We start from the raw sequence: 26,058 nt of genomic DNA, 5'->3' as shown, positions 1-26,058 counted from the left end.
TGCCGCGGAGCGGCTGGGCCCGTGAGCCACGGCCGCCGGGCCTGCGCGTCCGGAGCCTGTGCTCCGCAACGGGAGAGGCCACGGCAGTGAGAGGCCCGCGTACCGCAAAAAAAAAAAAAAGACACCCAGGATTTCACTAGCCAACAGCACAGTCCAGATAAGGAAGCACATTCTAAATAATCTGAGGACCTCCTTCATTATTTAGGGCCGGGAATTTAAACGGGTGATGTAATTACTCTGTAGTCTCAATTGTGAATTATTTATCCCCCTTTTCGTGGTGATTTGATGCTGAGGACTCCAGACTACTGTTAATACAATTTTTAAAAATCAGAGATAGATTTGAAAACAGTTTCAAAGAAAGGACTGAGAAGACCCGGAATGGTGAGTGGCCCTGCAGCATCACAGGCAAACAGCAAAGCCAAGTGTCCGGCTTCTTCCACTCTGCCAGCCTGTCTCACTTCCTGAGTCAGCTCACTCTCAAGTCGTGGGCTGGATGGAGTACCCTCCCCCTGCAACCGGTGCCATCACCTGCTCCGGTGGAAACCCCTCCACGCGATCCGGGCAACTTTGAGGGAAGCATGTCTGTGGTGGTCTGCCGTCAGCGTCGGTGGCAGTCTTCCCGTGATTTACGTAGCTTCTGTATATTTGTATTTTGTCATTGGTAGCAAGTGGAAATAAGAAGGGGGTTGTTTAAACAAACCCAGGACTGGTCCAGCTGCAGTAGTCGGAAACAGAAAGGTTTCGGAATCACTGCTTTAAATGGCTCTGCTCTGTAGACTGCGTGCATGCAGTAGCCAAACGACAATTTGGTTTCACCCCAGAAAATCTGTAGATCCAGTTATTGGATGCTGAGTTTGATTCAACTGATGTTTGATGACAGACATCTATGTACCACGAAAGCTCGTCCAAGTTGACCAGAGGAAGCAAAACCGGTTGTTTGTTTTTTTCCTCTGTGGAGTTTCTGTTGCTGATGGCAGAGTGACAGGAAACAACCCAAACTTGAACATTGAAGCATAGCCACACTCAGGAGAGGAAGTGCGATTTCATAGAGCGGTAAGTAGGATGCCAGACATCCTGGTGCAAGCCCATCTTTCCCATGGTTTTGCCCAAAGGGTTGCTTTACCTCCCTATGTGTTGGTTTTCTCACCTATACAACTGGGTGGGAGAAGAGCGTAGATCAAATCAGTGTGATTCTCCGTATGGGTAGTATAATATAATCTCCCAAAAAGCTTTTTTTTTTTTTAACTGTCTATGCCCGGAGTCTCTACCCCGCCCCAGTTAACTCAGAGTCACAGTAAGTGGGGCCCATGATGTCAATATATCTTTTCAAGTTCCCCAGCTCATTCTAATGGGCAGGCAGAATCAAGAACAATTTTATCATCTGAAGGTCCCTTCCAAGCTCTCACATTCTATATACTAAGATTCTAATGGTGGGGCTTCCCTGACGGCGCAGTGGTTAAGAATCCGCCTGCCGATGCAGGGGACACGGGTTCGAGCCCTGGTCCGGGAAGATCCCACATGCCGCGGAGCAACTAAGCCCGTGCGCCACAACTACTGAGCCCGCGAGCCACAACTACTGAGCCCGCGCGCCTAGAGCCCGTGCTCCGCGACAAGAGAAGCCACCGCAGTGAGAAGCCCGCGCACCGCAACGAAGAGTAGCCCCCGCTCGCCGCAACTAGAGAAAGCCCGTGCGTAGCAACGAAGACCCAACACAGCCAAAAATAAATAAATAAAATAAATAAAAATATATACATGTATTTTAAAATATTCTAATGGTTATTTCTCAAGGTGAAAGCACGACACAGTTTATATTGTGGTTGTGGTGGTTCTTCTTAATATTCTGGTCATTTCAAGAGACAATGAGTTGACAGTGGTGGGGTGAAATTTACAAAGGACTTCAAACCCCCCCCCCCCGCCCCCACCCCACCCCAAGTGGCTTTTCAGGCTAAAGACTTTGAATACCCTTGGTGTGGAGAAAGCATCTAATGGCCATCTGAATTTTTAATTCCCTAATGGGATATTTTTGGTCCTAAGAGCAGTGAACTCTAGTTGCAAGAGAATAAAACCAGTGACAAGAATAATTTTCCCCAAAGATAAGCTTGTCTTTGTTGTCACAGAAGTCTAAGCAGGTGTTAGGTATACAGAGATTAAGAAGACACAGTCCTTGCTTTAATTAATTTACAATCCAGTGGAGGTTAGTGAAAAAGAAACAGTGGATGTGTGGTTTGGGGGTATCTAAATCTGATGTTGGTTGGCTGTGCAATTTTCCAGTCTCCGAAACTTTGCTGAAGCATATTCAGAACTAGAAGGAAGACTGCTCCGCCCCTATCATTTGCCCATTAAAGGTAGTTGAGTTTGGGGGGGTAAACATTTTATTATTCCGTCCACATTTCTCTGGGATACACAGATGTCTAATCAGCACACACATTTCCAGATCTATACCCACAGATACTCTGAAAGCACAAAGCGTTTATTCTGATGTTCAACAAACATTTATGCATTTAAATATGCAAACCTACATTTATGCCTTTCAACAAAAGAAGAAAATACAGGGGCTTCCCTGGCCGTCCAGTGGTTAGTACTCTGCGCTTTCACAGCCGAGGGCCCCGGGTTCGATCCCTGGTCAGGGAACTAAGACCCCCACAAGCCACGCGGCCAAAAAAAAAGAAGAAGAAGAAAATACAGTGGGGTATTTCCTAAGTCATGACACAAGCATAAGCACCAATTTAAAACACTTGTCAATGTTGGATTCTTTCCCTGGAAGGTTTGAGGCAGCTCCCGTGTCATGATATTGAGTCTCTCTGTTTAAGGTTGACCTCAGTATCTAACTGTCAGTCACGCTTACCTTCGGGTCCCAGAGACAAAATAGTCTGAATACTCGGGATCTTATTGTAGCTTTGCCTCTAGGGGTTGGGTTTAGTAGGGAAGCCGTTTCCTTTCTGTGCACTTTTGTGTCTTATCTGTGATGGGATGGGGTTAGACTAGATTTCCATAGGTCTTTTCCTAATGTCCTGTGATTCTACCTGAAGCATTTTCTTCAGGTTGTTAGGAAGTCGGAAAGACTATTTTAAAGCTGGTAGTCCAAAGAGGGTGTCAACGAGGATAGCGATTCCTTGTCCTCCAGGGACTGGCCAGTCCACCACCCGCCAGTGTGGTTTAGTAGAAAAGTCACCGGCATTGCAGACAAATCAGAATTTGAATTTGGTTTCTTCCACAGCCTATCTGGATGATGTGAGGTAGGTGTCAAGCTGTCTGAACCCAAATTTCCTCCTATGTAAGGTGAAGCTGGTAATTAACTAGTGTCATACTCTTAGTGTTTGGGGGTGAAGATTAAATTGGATGATATCCATACAGCACCTGTGAAAGTACTGGCACATAGTAGGTGCTCAGTTAGTGATGTCCAGGATATGGCTCACTGTGGAGGGAGGCTGAGTGCACTCATCCCAGCAGGATGTTTGCTCCATGATGTGGGAGAGGTGCTAGGGCTGCAGTGGTACCTTTTTTTTTTTTTTTTTTTTTCTTTGCCGCACGCGGGCCTGTCACTGTTGTGGCCTCTCCCGTTGCGGAGCACAGGCTCCGGAGGCGCAGGCTCAGCGGCCACGGCTCACGGGCCCAGCCGCTCCGCGGCATGTGGGATCTTCCCGGACCGGGGCACGAACCCGCGTCCCCTGCATCGGCAGGCGGACTCTCAACCACTGCGCCACCAGGGAAGCCCCAGTGGTACCTTTGAAGAAGGAAAATATTAATACTACATCCTAGCCTCCCAAGATAGTGGAGTAAATGATACCGTGACATAGGTTTCCATCAGCCAGTTCTCCTTTCTCCCTTCTCCCGTGCATCTCTGTGTTGAGACCAACGAAGCTGTCCTTGTATTTGAATTTCTCTTTGCATTCTGCCTTTTATTTTAGTGTGTATCTTTCCACACAAACCAGATCAACCGCTTTCAGCTCTTGGAGGAAAAAGAAAATAGAATACATTTGAACCATTCTATTTCTCAAAGTCTCTAGGATTCATATAACCAATGAAATGGCTGGTTTTGCATCCAGGCATCTGGAGATCAGGTAGACCCAGTCACAGCTCTTTATTTGGCCTTGAATCCTGTCCCTTTAGAGAAAGTTCTTCTTTTCTTTTTAACCAACACTCAAAAATTATTAATTTGACTCTTTATTCATGAACATTAAAAGCTGGAAGTTAGTAAATATTTTATGATCCTGAAGCTAAAATGCATATCTGATTGATATTGAGGGACGAAGAATGGAGGGCAGGAAAAAGGCCTCCTCTTTCCAGAACTCGCAAAATCAATGCAAAGTGGGCTTTCACTAACCTGCCGAGTGTGTTACTAACATGGGCGGGAGCAGGCGGTCTCTGATGGAAGGGTGCTGCCTGGAAACACTGGCGTTGCCCTTGGGAGGTGTCCAGGTAGAGCATCACACCTCTGCCTACTCTTGCAGGTGAAGGTGGCTGGAATTCCCAAGGGAGGCAGATAGCGCTGATAGCAGCACCATCAATTAATCCTGTAATGTCAGGACTTCAAAGAAATATATAATGGCTCTTCTCAAAAGGTGATGGGTTCCTGGGCTGGAATGTATTTTTGAAAATCAGAAATTAATCTTGAAATAATCAGCAGACAATTCTTTCTGTCTTTGTATTCATTGCCAGTATAAAAAGGGCTCAAGTATACATTTGGTTCATACTGTGTCATTTCTTCTGCAAATATGTTCAGGAACTCAGCTGCAGTGTTGGTTTTCTTTAAAGATTTTTCTCCCTACCCCTAGTGAACCAGAGCAGATTCTTTGGGTTTGCTATCGATTAAACGGGTAGATGGACCTTTCTGATGGGCTAAAAGAACAGAAGTAGGATAAATAGGGCCAATTTTTTCCAAAGGTCTAAAAATCACATGAATTCACCTTGTGTGCTGGCAAGAGCTGCTACTTCTTGAAGAAAAAAGAGCATCAAATAGATTTTTCATGGGACGGTCTTTCAAAGAATGATTCCTAACGAATGAAATCCTTAAGAAACCTACACTGGGAACTTCCCTGGTGGCACAGTGGATAAGACTCCGCACTCCCAATGCAGGGGGCCCGGGTTCGATCCCTGGTCAGGGAACTAGATCCTGCATGCCGCAACTAAGAGTTCACATGCCACAACTAAGGAGCCCGCCTGCCGCAACTGAGACCCGGTGCAACCAAATAAATAAATAAATATTAAAAAAACAAAAACGAAGAAGCCTACACTGCCTTGTGCTCCTGTAGGAACCTAGAAAATGTCTATTTTCAGGCATTTTAAAAGGAAATATGCTGAATATTTACAAGGGGCAAAAATTCATGTGTGAGATGTGACTTGTCAGATAATGTGTTTGATAGCTAATAACCAAAAAGCAACTGATATGGTTTCAGAGAAACTCAGTGAACAAACTTAGGGACTGGGAAGTCTGTTGATATTTTATTATTAGGCAGTACTTTGCTGGATGGAGATTCTATGCTTTGATTGTTGATGCTATTTTCTGCACATGTCTGAGCCAAGTCACTGATTGGAAAGACGATCGTGTGAGATGCAAGCATACCTGTAAGATTTTAAAGGGTTACGATGTAAACATGGTTACCAGCATCTTAATGAAGAAAAGACTGATAATTATCCTTGAGAATGAGTAGGTCGAGGAACCCACTTTTGTAGGTAGATGGACTTAGGGTAAATTGAATGGTTCTTTAATCACCTTACCTCAGTTGCCTTATCAGTAAAATAGTGATCAGATTATGTATTCCATAAGATTTTGTGGAAAATGAATGAGATTACAAATGTAATAAGCAAGCATGGGGCCTGCCCCTCATTAACAAGTGCTGGTTTCTCTTTTCTCCTTCTGTGGGCACAAACCCATGTTTAATCTTAAACTACAGCTTGTAGACCGAGCGTGTATGTGCGAAGTGAGTATCCTTGAATGGAAGGATGGATGGATGGATGGATGGTTGGATAGATGGAGCTAACTTACATCCAATTTATGTCTACATTAAAATTTATGATTGAATATGAATCACTTAGGAATTCATCAAGTCTATTTTTAATCAGTATGCATGAACTTCAGCCTCACTGCTGATGTTAACATTACCATATGATCCGAAAACATCAGAAAAGATTCCTTTCCTCTGCTGTTTTTGTTCTTGCCCGGTTCTCTTTGGAATTATTAACATTATTAGGTAGTTTGGCTGTTAGCCTTTACCTATAGACATTATCCATGCATTGTTTGGTATTTACCTTTGAATTTAAGGTAGCATTTTGGACTAGGAAGGAGAGTATTTCTACTCTACATGTATTAGTTAGGAAAGGAAGGCGGAAAAAAACCGCAGCCATTTAACCTAAGCCTTTTAGGGGACAAATGTTGGTGGTTTTCTGTCTTCTTGATGCTTGAGTATCTTCTGTCTTAAGCTGCAGGAACGCTGAGAGGGAGGTAAAGACAGATGGAAAGAAGCAGACTTTTAGATTGTGAGACCTTGTCTTTGCAAAGATTTTAAAAACAAAGTCTTCAGCTGAGTAGGCAGTAATCCTTGAATTTCTTTTTAACATTGAATTTCCTTTTTTCTTCTCTTTCCGTTGAGCTGGTTGATAGCATCATCTATTCCTTTACTAAAACTCTTGATTCTTATTTGGTGACCTCACCTACAAACAACCAACTTCTCCTACCTCTAAAACGCCCAAATTTGATTCCTGCAAAAGCTAGCTAACACCTAGTTACCAGTTAACGAATCGAATAGACATTTCAGCTCCTTGACTGTTTCTAGTTCCCCGGCATTGTGTAGGCCCTGCAGGACGAATTCAGGAATTTAGCCTAAGAATGCAGAGCACAGTGTGTGAAGTGCCAGAGACAGACGGGGATAAAGTGCTCTTGAAATACCCAGACAGGGCCTTTCATGTCATCTGGAAGGCAGGGAGCTTGGAGGAAGACCCCAAAGAGGAGATATTTCAATCAGATGTTTAAAAATAAGTAAAGAAAAAATTCCCGTATGGACCAAACGGAGTCCAAGCAGAGAAAACTGCGTGATCCAAGGCATCAAAACATGAGCCTTTATAGAAACATATGCGAAGAAGACTGTTTCCTTCCAGCTAGTGAGTTAGGTGTCCAGGGTGGGAATTGGGGCCCAGGGGTGACTGAATAGACTTAGGACCAGGTAGGGACACATCCGTGTCAGGGAGGGTGAGGAAGTCGAGAGTCATTGAGCTGAGGCCAGGAATTATTTCATACAGGAAACCTAGAAGTTAAGGCATTTTCTGTTCAGAGTGTTCAGTAAATAACACTTGGAGATAATTCTTCCTATATTTACATATATTTAGGGGAGCAAACTAGAGGTTCTTAGGCATTTTTATCTCTTGTGGAACAGCTAACCAACTCTGCGGATGGATTGCAGGAGCTGTCGTTCGTGGCTATTTACATGTAAATTTCAATACCAGATTGAAAACGTTGCGATGACTTCGCTGTAAATCAAAAGTACCTTAGACTTTGAGACTCCCTTCAGGTCTGTTATTGAGCATTACCTGTGTGTGCAGACACGTGCTAGAAATCTTGGGGGTGATGGAAGAAACGGGAAAAATCAGCATTCATGTGTGCGATAAATAGACTCCTAATTTACATACCATTTTTAATATATTTGCCATTTGATATTATGCTCTCTTGTATTTTTCACAGAGGAGGAAGAGTTGGATATTTGTTGGAGCTGTATTTGGGTAAAATAAATAGAGGCACTAAGTTCTGACTGAAACCTTGAATGGTGGGTAGCATTTTAATAAACGGAGAAATTTGGTTGAGGGGATATGAGGAACCGGGTTGAATGGAGGGACAGGAAAGCCTAAGTCTGGGAACGGTACAGCTGAAACGGAGGATGCAAGTTACATGTCAGCAAGATGGCCAACCCCTTTGAACTGTTGGCCTGAGACATGAGTATGGGAGATCTTAAAACCCTTTATTCTTCTTACTGATGCTCTCGTCTACTTGACGTCTCCCTTTACGACGGGAGGCCACCCCCACGGGGACAAAGCCTCCGTGACTGGGGTTGTCCACTGAAAAATAAACGCACAACGTGAGAGTTGTGAGTTGTTTTATTTGGGGCAAAATGAGGACTATAGCCCGGGAGACAGCATTTCAGAGAGCTCTGAGAAACTGCTCCAAAGAGGCAGGGGGGGAGGTCAGTATAGATGTGATTTTGGTGAAGGTACATGCAGTCAAGCGCTCGCTGGTTACCGCTCGTCACAAGGAGCAGACGTCACCATGAAGGATTTTAGTGCTTTTCTAGATACAAGGAAATGCAAGAATTGGGCTCATAAAATCTTCGGAAAATATCTAACTATCTGAAGACCTTTTCTGCCAGTTTTTCCCAGAGCACAGAGCGCCTCATTCCTGATCTCCACTCTGAGCTCCTTTCAGGGGGTGTTGAAGGTCAGTGGCTGCAGCAGCTAGTGACAATCCTTATAAAGGCAGATGGCAGGTGCCAATTTGTAGTGGGCAGGGTTAACTAGGACCTGTGAAAGAAGGGGGAAAGAGATACTTCACTGTAGTAACACTCTCAAGTCCAAGCAGAAATATTAAAAAAGGAGGAAAGCAAAATTATTTATTTCTCCCTGCGAGGAGGGTTATGAAAATCCCAGCATCCTAGCTCACCCTGCTCTGGCTGGATGCACCACAGAGGTAGGGACCAGCCTCAAGGGCAAAAGACAAGCATAAGCCTTCTAGCCTCTGAAGTCTGGTTGCCGTCAATTTGTAACACAGCCATTGCCCTGGAAAAAGACTGTGCCCAGGTTGAGTTAGCTCTGGTGAAGTCTAGGAAAAAGGGATACTCATCAGGGAAGCTGCTTAACTGCAGAGAAAAGCTGTCTGTAGCCACATATATCCTTCACCTTGATGAGATCCATTTTTTCGTAAACATTTTTCATATGAAACGTAGACAGCCATCCCATTTCCGGGTGCTGTCACTGCTAGTGTTGTCTGAAAAATCAATGAATAATTTTCTTACGATAAAGGCAGCTTACGTGTGTTTGTAGGTACAAGGCAGAGAGACAGGGAAATCAAGATGTCAGTAGAATCGGAGGGTGAAATACGAGGGAATTATAAAAATCAAGATGGAAAGGCATGGAGCATATGCATGTAATTCTGATGATCTTTTTGAACAGCTTTATTGACCTAAAGGACATACAATCATCTGCACACGTTTAAAGTGTGTAATTTGATAAGCGTTGCCATGTGTATACATCCAGAAACCAACCCCGCAGTCCAGATGTGTAATGAACAGACCGTCACCCCTAAGCGTATCCCTGTGTTCCTCCTCCTTGTTCATTTAATGGATGAGGAAATGAAGTTAGCACATTTTGTGTTATTCAGACCCATCTGAATTTCTTGGACTGCCTTTATTGCTCTGTTGAATGTTGGTTTTTAGGAAGATAATTACCTTTCAGCTGTGGAGTATTTCACCCTGCCTGCGTTCAAGGAACACCTGGGCTTTATGGCCAAGCGCCAAGTCTGCCCCAAGGCCTCGGACTTAGATTAGTCTGAAAACATTGCTTTCAGCTCGCGTCCGCCCGTCGGAAAGCTGCAGGAGGCCGGGCTCTGTCAGGACACACGCCCACCTCCCGGCAAGCTTTGGGGGTCCTCTCAGAGCGGGTCCCCTCTCCCTTCCCTACTTAATCTACTCGTGGAGTACAACTCTTCACTGAACTTCACCGTTTGCTCCCCAAATAATCCCGGAGATGCCCACCTCCGTGACTTCAGCCTGGAAATTCCCTGGGATTCAAGTGAAATCTCCCTTCTCCTCTCTCACCTCCAAGTTTCTACATTTGGGGGCCCCGTTTGGGTCTGGCCCTCCATGAGGTCTCCCCTTCTGAACTTACAGCCTGTGCTGCAGCTCAGGGTCTAACCAGAACCCGCTTTGTGTTGCTATCGAGCTTTGCTGGTACAAGTGGATTTATGTAGATTTCCGTAACCCCGGCAGAGCCTAACGTGGTGCCTGGCAGCACCTCTTCCTTGAGATCGTGGTGAGCGTGGGTCTGAGGAGAGAGTTTACCGAGGGTCGTCAAGTGCAACACGGGAAAAGCTATGACTATAGAGAGTGAGGATTCATTGGAAGAAATAACAGAATCCGCAGGGAATAACCAGACCAGAGCTTCCTTTTGGACATGAAGCTTTCAGACACCTTTGTGTGGTGCCTCTCCCCACGCAAGCCCCCAGCCCAGCCCAGCTCAGCCTTGAAAACCGTAGATGGTGCAGTGGAAACAACTAGACAGAAGCCTTCTTCCTCACTGACGTTCGGGAGGAACCCTTCCTCATCAGAGGACAGTCCTGGTCTGTGCTCTTCCGAGCAGGAGGTAGGCTAGATGGGAAAAAATGCAGGATTCCCTGAACTCTGTCTCTTCTTCTCCGCTCTTGGCTCTGTGATATCATGTCAAAAGGACAGGGGAGGTGGGACCCACTGACCCAATTCAGCAGCTTTATCTGTGGACAATGAGGTCCTTTAATGAAGCCCTTCTGACCCACCACTCTGTCCATGCCACGGTGCCCGTTTGTTCTGGATAAGAATCAATAATGTTCAGTTAATATAGATTATGTCACCAAGCAGTTAATTTAGCATGTCATTGCTTTGCAATTCATATCCTGACCTAACTGAGCCTAGTGACATCCACCTAGAAGGCCACACCACCAGGATGGAAAAGGGCAGAGAAACTAATCTCTCCTCCTCCCAGACCTAGAATTTCATTCCGACAGGAGCAGCACACCCAGCCTGTGGCCTCCCTCCCCAGGAGCAGAAGAGAGATGACTCACTCTCTCTGATGACGTCACTGGCACCCTGGGCAGGGAGCAAAGCCATCCGGGCACGTACAGCTGGAATCAGCGCTCACCACTGCGGGCTCGTAATGTGCACCAGACAGCTGTAGATGTTCAAAATTAATGAACACCGGGGGCACAGAGCCCTCATGCAACGTGGGCTATGCTTTGTGTCTGCGTATTGCACGGCTGTTCTTCCTGAGCTCTTTCCTTTGCCTCACATGTAGACAGGGTTGTTTGTGACCTAATGTCATCTTTTACCTGTTCTCTCTGACTCCTGCAGGGGGGTGGGAAAGTGGACAAATTGGTGCTTAGTGTAATTTTCACTTCTTATATTTTAAAAGTACTCCACCAGCCTAAGCATTATACGACTTTGATTCTATAACAAAGATAAGTCTACACTTAGGTTACAAATCTTAAGGACATCACCTTTAGTTATGCAGATGTCAGATGCATGCATGTGTTAGGGTTCTCCCAAGGAACAGAACCAATAGGACATATATAGGGCATATATATGTATTTATTATAAGGAATTCGCTCACATGTTTATGGAGACTGACAAGTCCCCAAATTGGCAGGTGAGTTGGCAGGCTGGGGACCCAGGAGAGCAGTGGGGTAGCTCCAGTCTGAGTCCCAAAGCCTGAGAACCAGGAACACTGATGGTGTCACTTCTCATCCAAAGGTCAGAAAAGACCGATGTCCCAACCGAAAGCAGTCAGGCGGGAGGCGTTCCCTCCGACCTGTGGGACAGTCAGCCTTTTTGTTCTCTTCAGGCCTTCAACTGATTGGATGAGGCCCACCCAGATCAGGAAGGGCAATCTGCTTTGCTCAGCATACAGATTCCAATGTTAATCTCATCCAGAAATGCCCTCACAGCCACACCCAGAATAACGTTTGACCAAATGTCTGGGCACCCCCTGGTCCAGTCAAGTTGACATAAAATTAGCCATCACAGTGCATCTGGACGTCAGAAGATTCCAGAGGCCCCTGTCCTTTCCTTTGTTGTGTGACGTGACCTTCAGCCTCTGAGCTCCGGAATGAGCCTTGGCATTAGATGAGGGTGTGAGGAGGATGGAGTGAGATGGTGAGACGTGGTGTTTATTCTACACTCCCCCCCTTCTGACTCCCCAGCTGCCTTCCCTGGCTCTCCCTGACAGAGCCCCTGGTGAGCACAACCGCACTTTCTGTTGGTCAGACCATCCTGGTCCTCCCAGATCCTGTCACAACCTACTCACCTGGGCTGTTGGTTTGCAGGGAGGTTTTATAGGCATTGCCCCCACGTAGGGAGGCCTGCCTGGAAACACCAGCTGGGGTTCATCTGAAGTTACTTGTTGCCTCCTGAGTCATGACCTCATCCCCCTCCCCCCTTCCATTCCCTGCCCCCCAAATTTTGACTCTTTAGTTGATTCAAGCGTTCAGCTGCATTTAGAGAAGGCTTCTTGGTTATTTGTAAACTTTTCAGCCTACTATCCTTCGTTAATTAGGCAGGACTCCTTTTTTTTGAGGAACCATTGATTTTGGACAAAGCTGATTGGTAGCTGAGTTGGAATTACATATTTCACTCATTTGTTTATTCCTTTATCGGTTATCTATGAAGAATTTGCATACGAGCCTAGCACTGTGTTAGTGATAGAAAAATGAATCATGGGCCATCTCTGCCCTCGGCGGCTGTATTTGAGGAACAAACAGCTGTATTCGTCCTGGTTGTGAGTAGCCTCTTCTGTAACACCTGGCACACGTCGGACTGCTAGACGGCCTCCTCTAGTGGGGCTGCACACTGGAGTCCCCCAGGGGGGTGCTTTTCCAAATAGGAATTCCCTTATAGGTCACATGCCAGGGCTCTGATTTAACCACTTTAGGGCATGGCCCGGGCTGTGGGGTTATTAAAGGTCCCCAGCTGGTTCTCATGTGCGGCCAGGGATGAGAACCACTGGGACAGAGCCTGGAAGACACCTGGGTCTTTAAAAATCACGTGAGACACTGCGGAAAAGGTTTGGGAGGCTTTGATGATGCAAATTCTAAAAGTCAGGGCCCAGAACTACAGAGGCCATTCTGGAGCAGTTTCATCTCAGAAAAACTTAAAACAGGTAGAACCTAGTGGTTTCTGTCTCCTGTAAAACGTCTTACGAGAAGCTCACTGTCTCCTGAATTAGGTTGCAAGTATCATTTATTTTTTTCCTCCTGAGTTTTCTTCAGAAGAATGGTGAGCGATTAAAAGAAAAAACAGTGCCATTATTATTTTAGTACCTGGAAAACACCCGGTTGCAAAATGTTTATCACTTGGAACATTCGTCCCCCTTTGGCACAGGCTGTGAAGCTCTGTGTTAGTTGAACAAAGGCGGTCCAAGGTAGAAAACTTCCTAACCTCCTTTGGACAGTCCTGGTACAAGACATTGGCAGGATCTGTTTAGAACTGGCTTAAAGTTTTGTGACCTTCCCTTCCCGCAACAGAGGATATCCCTTTGAGATTAGTGAAGGGTGCCCTGGATATGGCCCTGCAGTTCTAGCTGGATCTTCTGATGTGTTCAGATTTCATAATTAGCAGTAAAAAGAAAAACTTGAGTCATAGTTGCAGGTGGTGGGGAGAGGATTTCCATTTTAAAAATGGATTTTTCCAGGCACTCAAAGTCTGTTGAATGCCGGCCTAGGCTCAGGTCTGCCGAGAACATTCATTGCCATTAGGGCCTCATTCTGAAAACCCTTCCAGTGCTTTTCTGGGACACTTCTCTAAATAGGAAGGCACTGGGACAGCAGGTCACAGTACGGAACTTTGAGGCTGGCTCCATATGCAACAATTATAAATCATTTTTGTCCTCTCTGACTCTGTGTGAGACGTGGCTATCGATGGGTCTATTGCTCTTGATGGCTCCAGGAATAGTAATTAGTAAATCCATGTACCACAGTTCTATTGAAAGGGAAAAACTTAAACTCTGTAAGTGAGAGGACACACAACTGAAAAGAGCTTTTAAAATGAGAAAAATCTGAACTCACGTCCTAGGCCATCACTTACCTTTGAGATCTTAATCTAATTACTTACACTTCCTGGGTCTATTTTTTTCCTTAAATACTTGTAATAATACTTACATCACAGAGTTGCTGTCGAAATTATAAGTCATTCCGTATCAAACACTTGGTAAATATCAGGTTTTCAAAAAATTGGTGCCTCATTCCCTCACTGTAGTTACCATTATCTGAAATGGAAGTTAGGACTAGTTCTCTTGGATTGAGTTTGGAAGACTTAAATAAGTTAATGGTTTGACAGAGTTTGGGCATTCTAAAGCCCTATATAAAATGTGCGTGCATTCCTCAAATGTTCCTGGGGTGACTGATGTGTTCCGGACCTCTGAGGTGTCCTGGGAATGACAGGTGTTCCCATCCTTAGAGACTTTGCATTCAGCCGAGGACAGCATAGTCACGAATGGATTGATTGAAATAGAGAGCACCAAAGTATTGATATGAGAGCTGCTGAGAGAGTAGGTCTTAAATGGTCTACACACACACACACACACACACACACACACACACACACACCCTAGTAACTATGTGAGGTGTCACCGTGTTAACTAACCATATTGTGCTAATCATCTCTCCATATATATGTATAGCAAATCGTCACATACACCTTGAACTTACACAATGTTGTATGTCATTTATATCTCAATAAAGTCAGAAAAAAACTTTTAATTAAAGTGATGATGTGGGGATGTAGAAGAAAACAACTGCACCCGACCCTTACTGGAACGGTGATAATTACTGAGAACACGTTTGCCTATTTCCATGTGTGTGTGTTTTCATCTTGTTATGGTCAGTAATAGCTCCCCTCCCCCATTTCCCCCCCTCACCCTCCACTTGAGCCTCACCCCAAACTTCCTCGCTCTCATTTCCCCGTTCCTGACACCTTTCCTGCTGCTCCCTCCGGGAAGCCCTCACCCTCCGAGTTGGACACCGGTGGTTGCATCGTCATGTAGACTCTCTCATGTTGCCCCCATGCCACCTCCCTCTGTTCCCTGGAATTTTCCTCCATCATAGACTGCTCCCTCCCACAGAAGGTTTTGGTTTTTGCTTTTGGGGTTTGGTTTTTCACATTTCCCCCTTCTGTGCAGTGAGCTTCCTGAAAGCAGGTAACAGGTCTCATGTTATCTCTGGATCCCTGAACTTAGCTTAGAACCTATAGCAGGCTTTTGAACTGTTCACGAACATCAGCTCATACAGACACACAAACCCCAATTTCTTTCTGCCTTGCTCTGGACACAGGGCAGGGTTTTGACTTTAACAGTAGAGCATAAAGATTGGAAATAAGGACATTAAAGTTCAAAAAACCTGGCTTTGGGTTCTGATTTTATCACTTACTAGCTGACAAACTTGACTAAATTACTTATATTTTTCCTTCCTCTTGAAAATAGGAATAATAATAGTAATAATATCTTCACAGTAGTTACCGAGAGCATCAACTATGGGAATGAGATAAAGCTAGCTCATCCTAGAACAGAAAATTTGCAGTTAACATTCCGAGTATATGTTTTGGCTGCTGTTTTGATATCGACGTTGTACGAATACAAGCAGACAGTGGAATGTGGCAATAATTATTGGGATAAAGTAGGCCCCAAGCCCCATCCCCGAAGGAACGCTGTCGTCTACACACCACGGGCAGGACCACTGCCCAAAGTTGAGGCTGTTTGCAAGTGGCATGGTGTGGCCTGGCCATCAGGTATCCTTCTTTGGCTTCCTGACCCCTGGTCAGAAGTTCGCCGGTGCACGTGGCCTGGGTTCTGCGTGGCCGTCCCCAAAACATCCCCCCACCTCCACCCCGGGGGTTTGCAAAAACCACAGTAGGGATGAGGTATAGCAAGGACAGAGGCAGCCGGGTGAGTCGTAAACAAAGACAAATCCAAGTACATCTGTGCGCTGTGAGTACCGGAGCACAGAGGGGGCCGGGGGAAAAAGCTAAGAAGACATGAGACAGCTGAAGATAGGCCCCCGTCTCATGATCTGTGACGCCTGTGCCATGGAGGCAGCACCTGCCTACAGCCAGGTGGACCAGCCTCTGCTCAAGCCGCTGCCCCACACCTGTGACCCTGCGGCCCCTCCATGCGCAGCGCGGTCTTCCTGCCTTGCAAGAAAATAGAGGTCACCGCGGCCACCTGAGTGTGCTCTTGTGAAAGTGACACGACACGGGAAGGGCCAATTAAACAGAAGTGCTGAGTAAATGGTTGCTCTGAGTGTAAGTTAGCTCGTGTCGGAGGGGCTGTTAGTATGTCCAAGCGACGTGGTCCTTTATGGAGGCCGCGTCCCCGCAAATGGGCCCTGGAACGATGTTCATTTCACTTAATGACTCTCGCTCTTCTCTAACGGTCGAGCTGTGGTCCCTCCTGTGTGCGTCGACCTGTCTGATCACCCCGCAGGGCCCTGCCACCTGGGCCTCCGGGAACAGCGTGGAGAGGCTTGGGCAGCATTGCCATTCTGTTGCCCAGTCCTTGGAAACCGCTTTAAATGGGCCAAACGTGCATCACCCAGGAGATAAACTGCTTCAGCGGGGCAGGCGGCTCCTTGATGGGACATGCGCGGGAGGGAGTCCTGGGGGCTTTTGTCCTGTTTCTCACCCGAGATCCTGGCTTCTCGGCTCGGCCTGGGACAGTGTGGGGAGCCTTGGGCCCTGCGCAGAGTGACACCAAGAGGACCGATTCTTCAGTGACTTCCGGGTGCTTTAAATGAAGGAGAGTTAATTATCATCATTAGCCTTCCCCTTCCCCATAGGAACAGATGACAGACCCTGATGAGTCTTTTTTGAAAGGATACTGCTCACACGTGCAAAAAGCTCTGATCTCCCTGAACAAGCGGAAATCACATGGCTCGGGACACCTGTATGGCAGGTCGTTCTCAAGGTTACGTGGGGAGAAGGGCCTTTGTTTGCTCTGGCCCGACTGATTGTCTTGGAGAGCTTGGTCTGGAAGGAGCAATAACCCCGACTTGACATCTGTGGTTTTACTTCTGTTACTAATTGGCTTAGTGACCTTGTGCACACCTGTGTGTGTGTGTGTGTGTGTGTGTGTGTGTAGGTGTGCGTAGGTGTGTGTGTGCATGTTTGATATGTATATACTCATTCCCTGGAATCCTTTATATGTGTATATACACACACATATATAAGGAATGAATGTATATAATGAATACACACACACACACACACACACACACACACACACACACACACATTTATATAAACATTGTTTAATCACAAACTGAATTCGGGTAACTCTCTCCTGTGCTGAACTCCACTTTCTCTGTCACAGCCATTAGATTATGGCTCAGGTCGTGTGCCTGCTCTAATATTTATATTTTAATGAGCACACTTTTGCAATGCCACCTTGAGACAACACACTGTCCCTCGTGAACCATCACTGATTTTTCTTCTCCAAGTGTTTACCTTCCTTTACGAAGAACAACCTCAATACTCAATGGTTTCATCCTTTTATTTAATGAAGCTTTTTATTTTGAGGTCATCGTAGATTGGCATGCACGTATAGGAGATAACACAGAAAGATCTCGAGTACTGTGCAGCCAGGTTCCCCCCGTGGTCCCATCCCGCAGGACCAGAGGACAACATCACAACCAGGATATGGGTGCCGGTGCAGACAGAATACAGGGCATTCTGTCCCCACAAGGGCCACTCACGGTGCCCTTTTATAGCCACTCCCACTCCCTCGCCCTCCCGCCTCCACCCTCCTGAGCCCTGGCATCCACTAATCTGTTCTCCAGCTTGGTAATTTTTTCATTTCCAGAATGTTATATAAATGGAATCACACAGTATGTAACCTTTGGGAGTGGCTTTTTCCACTCAGCATATTTCTCTGGAGATTATTTATATACACTCATGTGGTTTCATCTTGAAAGAATCCCAAGTCTGAAATCCTAGAGTCAAGATCCAAGGACACCGGATCTGTAGGACATCCCTCCCTGAGTGATGGAGCCTCAGAGAGGTCGTCTGTCATGGAGAGATTATTTACAGCTGAGTACAAACCTCTTTACTTTTGCCATAACTGGAATTGTAAGAAGAGGTGTAAAGATGCCCTGTCACTGCTTCCCCGCAGGGGTTGTTGGCCACCCCGCCTTCCTGGTCACCAGCGAGGCCGTGGCCTCTGTTGCTCAGCTCATAGACCTCGTACTGGCATCCTCCAGGCCATCCTGGGTCTCCTCTCCTCTTGCTTCATGACTGCAATCAGAAGAAAGGCATCTCCTCTAATGCTTTGTTGAGTTTGATCTGTAAACATTTTGTTTGGAGGGTAAGTCCTTAAGCAGCAAAAGGCCATGACATTTCACAAGACGAAATAGAACATCTTCCTTGCCTTTTCTCTGGCTAAAGTCTTAGCCCTCCCCCAGCGGGCCGTTCCACCTTGTCTTGCTCTTTTCTTTCCCCTGCAAGAACATTCCACCCTCCCTACAAGGTTCGCACACCTCCCCATTCCTTGACCATTTCACACCAGGGCCAGCCAGGACCTCTCACCACCCCCATCTCTCTCCGCTCCGCTCTCTGGGCACCTCCGTGCTCTGATAGAAATCCACAGCCTTCCTTTGGAGCCCCCAGCCTGGTAGCCACCCCTGCCCCTTGTCTGGTAGTACGAAACAGCACAGAGGTGAGTTCTGCAACAGAAAGTGAGAGAGGGAGAAGCCTTAAGTACATATCCTTGAATGTATTCCTGTCCCAGATACTTTGCTAATTTCAGGGTCTTAACAGCTTAAAAAGGTACCGTTATAAAATTAAATAATTAGTTAATTAATTTTTAATTAGAGTACAGTTGATCTACAATGTTGTGCTAGTTTCAGGTGTACAGCAAAGTGATCCAGTTATATACATGTATAATATGTGTAACTTCTCCCTTGTAGGTTATTACGTATTGAGTACAGTTCCCTGTGCTATACAGTAGGTCCTTGTTGGTTATCTGTTTTATATATAGTAGTGTGTATATGTTAAGGTTAGATGAACTTATATACAAAACAGAAACAGACTCACGGTCGTGGAAAATAAACGTCTTACCAAGGAGGAAGGCGGGGGTAATTTAGGAGTTCGGGGTTAACGTATAACAAAGTTACCTTTTAATATATATTTGAAACATTCCAAATGTGTTTAAACTAATATGACTCAGTCAGTTGACCTCTTTCTTAGCTGTGCTCCTGGCACACTGCACAGCCCCACCAATCCATCCAAGCAAGAAGAGGAAGATTTTATTGAACTAACCATTGTTTCAATTCATTCTTTTCTCATCCGTGTATCTGAAACCATTGAAATGTCCTAGGAAAATGTATGTGATAAGGGTTTCATTTTAGAGTGATGGAAATATTTTAGAAATAGCGGTGGTGGTTGCACAAGACGGTGACTGTACTAGATACCACTGAACCGTTTACTTTAAAATGGTTGGTTAATTTAACATTATGTGAATTTCACTTGGGTAAATTACCCTTTTTAATGTACATGATGTCACTTCAGAGGTGACGTCCCCAGTCTTCGCTCAATAGACAGATACTCCTGTTATCTACAGGGGTATAGATAGAACATTCTTGAACATATTCAAGCGAAAACTTAGGGGAGCCATAGAGTGAAAAAGGGAAAAGGGGCCCAATGTTGCTCTTCTTCTCAGGGTCAGCTCCTTAAAATGTCATGTAATTAAAGACTCAAAAGTGGGAGCTTTATATATTCAGATTGGAAGAATTTTATGGGGGAAGTATCAAGATGAAAATCTGAAATATGTGGTTGGCAAAGCAGCATTAACACACCCACATGGCACGTATGTAACAGCGGCCGATGACTGTCCGATACTTCAAAATCCAGGGTTTAATACAAGCAACTCCAGTTAATCATTCTAACTGTGAAAATCAAATCATATGCATTTCCTGACATTTTGAATTTGCAAGTGTAATGTCATTTGTTTCTATGTAGTAAAAGAGTTGCAGTGTTTGGAAGGAGGTACATTTTACTTTTAGATTTTCTGTAGTATATTTATCAATTTGCATGATTTTGAAAAAACAATATATAACATTAACACCAAATATATACAAATGTTGTAATTATGTGGATGCTGCTAAATCAGTTTCCATGCTCCCGTCTCCACAGCCTGTTCACAGTTAAATCCAGACACATCAGGATAAAAAGGCATCTCCAAAGAGCAGAACCCCAAAAATCTGGATCACAGCGATTTGTACTTTGCAGTACAAATGACTGTGGAGTAAGATGATTTCCAACTACTGTTGACGAAAAATTAATCGGTCAATTTAAGAAAGAAAGTTTTATTTGAGCCAGATTTGAGGGTTATAACCCGGGAAGAGCACCTCAGAAAGCTCTGAGGACTGTTCCGCCTGTTATAAGTCAAGGCACAGTTATAGAAGTTTTGGGAGACAGAGGGCTGTACATCAAATGACGTGTTATGGACAGTGTACATAATCCATATCTAAGCACCATCCTGGTGGGTCATGTGACCCCTTAGAAGATCAAGGAGGAAAGTTATCTTTTAAGGAGTTCTCTTGATGCTGGGAGAATGTTGCTCTTTTTCGCCGAGCAGGTGTTTCTGCTGATGGGGGAGGTTTGGTCCATGCATAGTGCAGATACACAGTGCACAGTGGGAGAGAGGAGCCCAAAGAGCAAAGAAGATTTTTTTGTTTAAATTTTTCTTATCTTGCCATAAAATGAATTTTATTTCATAGAGCAAAACAAGTTTACTTTTAAACAAACCTAGAGCCATGTGCAGAGTTCAGACTCTTAGTTTATAAATGAAGGAAACAGAACCCAGAGAATCGTCTTCTGGGTAGGAATTTTGAAGACACAATACTTTTTTAAAGTAGCATCTATTTTGAAGAGCCTTTGTATTCTGATTTTTCCATGTAATTGAATTCTTCTAATTACAAATCATTTTGATTTTTTATTCCAGTGTATGACACAGAAAACAGGCATTGGTGAATAATTCCTCATTATTTAAAAATGGGAAGAAAAAGAAACCATCCACCTCCATAAGTGGTTACTCTCAGGGTATCTAATCAAGCCTCCATTTCTGGTGGTTACTTGGAGAGAAAAGAGGCCCCGAGTACTTGTGGCCTCAGAACATCAAAAACTTGTACTATTGGGACCCCTCATGGCATTTCAGGGGTCCAGAAATGGAGCCAACAAACTTACTATGAGGTAAGAGTTGGCTAGAGAAAGTGAAGCGTTTCCTTGGACAGAAATAGAGCTGAACTCTGCTTCTCATGGTCACTGAGCTCTCACTGCATGTTTATTTCTCCCCCGTGTTTGAAGAGCCCCAGGTAACCAAAGATGTCCCTCACCCTGCAGTACCCAGATAGCTCCGGCTGATTCATCCTGTCTGGAGCGCGAGATGGGCTGTGTCTATCACTACCGTAGTCATATTCCACTCTGCCCAACATAATAAATATTAAGCAAGCGCTATGTACTTACATAATTTGCAGAATTGATCGGCTGACTTAAAAGCTTGATTCCCTCACAAAAGAAAATGGAGTGCTTTGTGCAAAGGTTAAATGCACAGTTTAATTGGCAATCGTGCATTGGAAACCTATTATAAAATGATTACAGTTTGAGGGAACAGTCCAGATAGCACAGTCAGGGAAATACGTTTTCATTTTTGGCCATTAAAAAATCAGGTCCTTGAACTGAAGTGAAAAAATATGGGGCAGCCTCAGTCTGGATAAGCGCCTCACCAGAATGTAATCTTCCTCCTCCTGTCTACTTCCTAAATCAGCATTTAGAACCTGTCAAATATGCAGATTTTAAAGATTCTCTCCTTGCCTAAATACTTTATTCAAATCTAGAGAATTGTTAAATTTCAGAGTAATACACACAGACACGATCTTGGTTATGTTGGGTATCTACCATTTAAGTTGAAGGAAATGGAAATCTAGCAAAGCCTCATGAAACTGACTTGGTCTGAGTAAGAGCATTTATTTTTAATTTTTTTTATTTTTTTCGGTACGCGGGCCTCTCGCTGTTGCGGCCTCTCCCGTTGCGGAGCACAGGCTCCGGACGCGCAGGCTCAGCGGCCACGGCTCACGGGCCCAGCCGCTCCGCGGCACGTGGGATCCTCCCGGACCGGGGCACGAACCCGCGTCCCCTGCATCGGCAGGCGGACTCTCAGCCACTGCGCCACCAGGGAAGCCCTGTAAGAGCATTTTATAACGGTGATTTCCCAAAAATATTCAGAAAATTCCTAGCAGGAAATTAAGGCTGTCACATCCCCTCAGATGGAAAGTAAATGTAGTGCCCTGCCTGTGTTCCAGTGAGATATGGATAGTGAACTGCAGACAATGGGAAAGTGGTCTTGGATAAATCTGGTTCCCAGACAGAACTGTTAGATTCCAGAGGCGTCTCCACCTCCTGCAGACGTTGTCGCAGTAGTGAACTCCAGCCAGAGTCTGCCTTCTAGAACTTTCGCTCTCTTTATCATTCCCTTAGGTGCCTACCTTTACAAAAGGCTGTCCAGGGTTCTGTCAAGGCCCTTCTGATCTGCAGAATTTAACCTCAGTGGGTATGTCTTTCTGTGGCTTTCCTTTCTGTCTCTGATCACCATCTGCCAGTTTACAAAATGAGTGAGTAGTGCTATCTCTGGTGGGCAGTTCAGATCCCCCAGTAATTCCCAGATATTGTGAGCACATTGAAGTTCAAACCAGAAAACCCTTCTTCAGTTCTGATCGAAAAGGATCCAGTGATACAAACTGTACTTAGTTTTCTGTCCTCATAGATAGAAAGTATAGAGAAGCCCAGTGAAAGCCACCATGAAGTATGACCATCACTTCTCACAGTGAGTTCAGAAAGGGCTTTTCGCCTCTTCCCTGCCCTGAAAGCCAGCTCCGGACTCCACCACAGGCATCAGGCATCATTGTGAGGCTAATGGTGCCCCCGGTTCCGGGATGGAAACGTTAAGATTGTGCTTCTCATTTCTTTCTTGTCAAAGGGAGGGGCTGGACACTCCGATGCCATTGACCTTGCGCCATTGATTGAAAACATTAAAAGACGTGCATTTAGACCTCAGCGCACACGTCGCTAATGCAGCAGGACTTTTCAGGGAGGCTGCAGAATTCTGCCTGGGGGATACCCACAGCTTCAGACTTTACTCTCTTCTGGTTGGGTTGAGAAAACCTCACAGCAAGAAATATGATTCCAAATTTTGAACCAGATGATGGTGAAGAGGAGTTGAAGAGATCAGTAGCGGCCCTTCATTAACTCTCTTTTCCCGTAACCTTCCATTTTCCCAGTTGGTGTAAGAAAGGTCATCATAACAGGGAGACAGGCTTGAGAAGCCTCAGTACTAACAAGTGCCTCATTGGCCCAGCGTGGTTGCTCAAAAGCCTGCCCTCCCTCAAGCCTCCCGTGTCCAAATGGAAGGATGTCCTGTCATCCGGCACGGGGCCTACAGGTAACTGCAGTGGACATCATGTTCTGAGGTGCTGCGGGGGACTTCCCTGAGCAAACCCACCTCTGCCAGAGGCCCGCCATGTGCCTGAATGCCTGTAACCTGTCACTGTGCTGGGGAAGAGCTTGAGCCCTGGGTGAGCTTGCAGCGCTGAGTTCTCTTTTTTAAAATTCTTTTCCTTTATGGTTTAGGTACAGGGTATTGAATATAGCTCCCTGTGCTATATAGTAGGACCTTGTTGTTTATCCATTCTGTATATAATAGTTTGCCTCTGCTAACCCCGAACTCCCAGTCCTTCCCTCACCTTGCCCTCCTCCCCTTGGCAACCACAAGTCTGTTCTCTATGTCCGTGAGTCTGTTTCTGTTTCACAGAGAGGTTCATTTTTGTCATTTTAAATTCCACGTATAAGTGATATCATATGGTATTTGTCTTTCTCTGTCTGACTTACTTCACTCCATATGATAATCTCTAGGTCCATCCATGTTGCTACAGATGGCACTATTTCATTCTTTTTTATGGCTGAGTAGTATTCCATTGTATATATGTACCACATCTTCTCTATCCATTCATCTGTTGATGGACATTTAGGTTGTTTCCATGTCTTGGCTATTGCAAATACTGCTACTATGAACATAGGGGTACATGTATCTTTTTGAATTATAGTTTTCTCTGGATATATGCCCAGGAGTGGGATTGCTGGATCATATGGTAGCTCTATTTTTAGTTTTTTTAAGGAACCTCCATACCGCTCTCCATAGTGGCGGCACCAGTTTACATTCCCACCGACGGTGTAGGAGGGTTCCCTTTTCTCCGCACCCTCTGCAGCATTTATTGTTTGTAGATTTTTGATGATGGCCATTCTGACCAGTGTGAGGTGGTACCTCACTGTAGTTTGATTTGTATTTCTCTAATAATTAGTGATGTTGAGCATCTTTTCATGTGTCTGTTGGCCATCTGGAGGTCTTCTTTGGAGAAATGTCTGTTTAGGTCTTCTACCCATTTTTTGATTGGGCTATTTTTTTTTTGTTATTGAGTTGTATGACTGGATGTCTTCTTTGGAGAAATGTCTGTTTAGGTCTTCTACCCATTTTTTGATTGGGCTATTTTTTTTTTGTTATTGAGTTGTATGAGCTGTTTGTATGTTTTGGAAATTACTGGATTTACTTCTTAATAACCCAATGACTTAGAGGAAAATGTAAAACAGTGATAGCGGGAGTACCTATCTGATAATGGCATTGGGAGGATGGTGTGAATTAATGCCTGTAAAGATCTTAAACAATGCATGACATGTTATAAGCATGCAGTAGTGTTAGTTATTTTTATTATGTGACCTCGGTGCCCTGTCTAGCAACTGGAAGGCACAGCAAAAAACAGCTCACAGGAACTAGTTACTTTAAGTTTCCTTGACTGTGGCTATGGGGAAAGAGCTTTGTGGAGGCCAAGGGGTAAGAGAGGCCTGAAGATGGGGCTGTGTCCAGGGAGAGGACGGGCTGAGTGGAACCACAAAATTCCTGTAGGTGTTTCAGGTAGTGATGGCTGCAAACTGTTGTTTCTCTGCCCTGGAGCCCAGGCATGTGTTTCCAAGCCATGGCCCTCCTTTATGCTCATCCTTTTCATTTTCTGTCACCACAGCTCTAGTGTCCAGTGAGGGATTTTTGCGGGAAGAGATGGAGCCACGTGCAATGGGGATACGAAAGACCCCGATAACTTGACTTCCCCAGTGCCCTTGGAAACGTGCGGGCAAGATGCCCTTCATGCAGGGCTCAAGGGGCATCTGAGACCCTGCCATCTGGCCGCTGGTTTACATACACTCAACGCGACGTGCCTCAGGCCGTCCCCATTTCCCACTTGTGAGACCCTCATGTCTCTCCCTCGGGACAGTGCCAGGCTAGAGAGCAGAGAGGAATAGGACACCGCCACCAGCCTCCCAACACAGGGACAGTGGCCAGGACTCAGAGGAGGCGGCTGCCTTGCTCAGACCGACCGCCCTGCCTGCCCGGGATGAACATCCTGTTCATCTCCATCAGTCTTGTGTTCCGCGGGGCGCTGTCAGAAGTCAGGCATTGGAGCCTCCCCCTGGCTGCTCTCACGCCCTCCTGTCTTGTCTGATGAATCTGTCTGGTCATCACGTGGCTGCCGTGGCCCCTCCAGACCCTCTGAGGAAACTGATGCCGTCGGTCCTCGATGACACCTGACAATGTGAGCGCAAGCCCAGGGGGAGGCCCTTTGGAAAACCTGCGAGACAGACAGAAGACCTCAGCTTGCCAGGGAATGGGCTGCATTTCCAGGCAGAAGCAGCTCTATTCCTGGAGCGTGGTCTTTGAGGGTCGCTGACTTCCTCCTTTCCCTGCAACTAAATTGTGCCTCTAAGGGGCAGTTGGTAGCCAACTGAAGCTCCCGAGGACAGGTGGCTTCAAACGCTCCGAGCTTTGCAGGCCCCATCACTAATGAGGAACAGAGTCACCGCTTATTAGGAACGGTGACACAGTCCTGGAAGCTGTCAGCACACTCAACATATTTCAGATATGTGTTTAGGTTCTAAAGGACAGGGATTTTGAGACCAAAGACTTTCTGAAAATTCCAGCCACCCAATTTATCCACCAAAGCCTTAAGCCAGCATCTGTTTTACATCAGACCATTTGAAATGGAGATTTGAGAAATGTGCTCTTGCTGTAGGGCCTCCAGAAAAAGACTTCCTATGCTTGAGAATTCTCACAACCCCCGAGGACTTTTCTGTAGATTATTAAACCAGCCTCGGCCGGGCCTGGCACGTGACAGGTACTCACTAGATAGGTGAATGGAAAAAACATGGATCATGGAATGGACAGATAACCACTCTGATGGGTAGAGGAAAG

At 45.5% G+C, this 26,058-nt stretch overlaps 1 protein-coding gene across 1 annotated transcript in view; it reads left to right on the top strand.

The window, feature by feature from the left end:
• The window catches only part of DPP6 (dipeptidyl peptidase like 6), an 824,646-nt gene that overhangs the window by 137,805 nt on the left and 660,783 nt on the right, over nt 1-26,058 (top strand). The gene's annotated exons all lie outside the window — the stretch shown is intronic.

This window comes from Physeter macrocephalus, chromosome 5, assembly GCF_002837175.3.
Source record: "Physeter macrocephalus isolate SW-GA chromosome 5, ASM283717v5, whole genome shotgun sequence".
NCBI classification, from domain to species: domain Eukaryota; kingdom Metazoa; phylum Chordata; class Mammalia; order Artiodactyla; family Physeteridae; genus Physeter; species Physeter macrocephalus.
The sequence above is the reverse complement of the archived record's forward strand: the minus strand, read 5'-3'. Positions and strand labels throughout refer to the sequence as shown.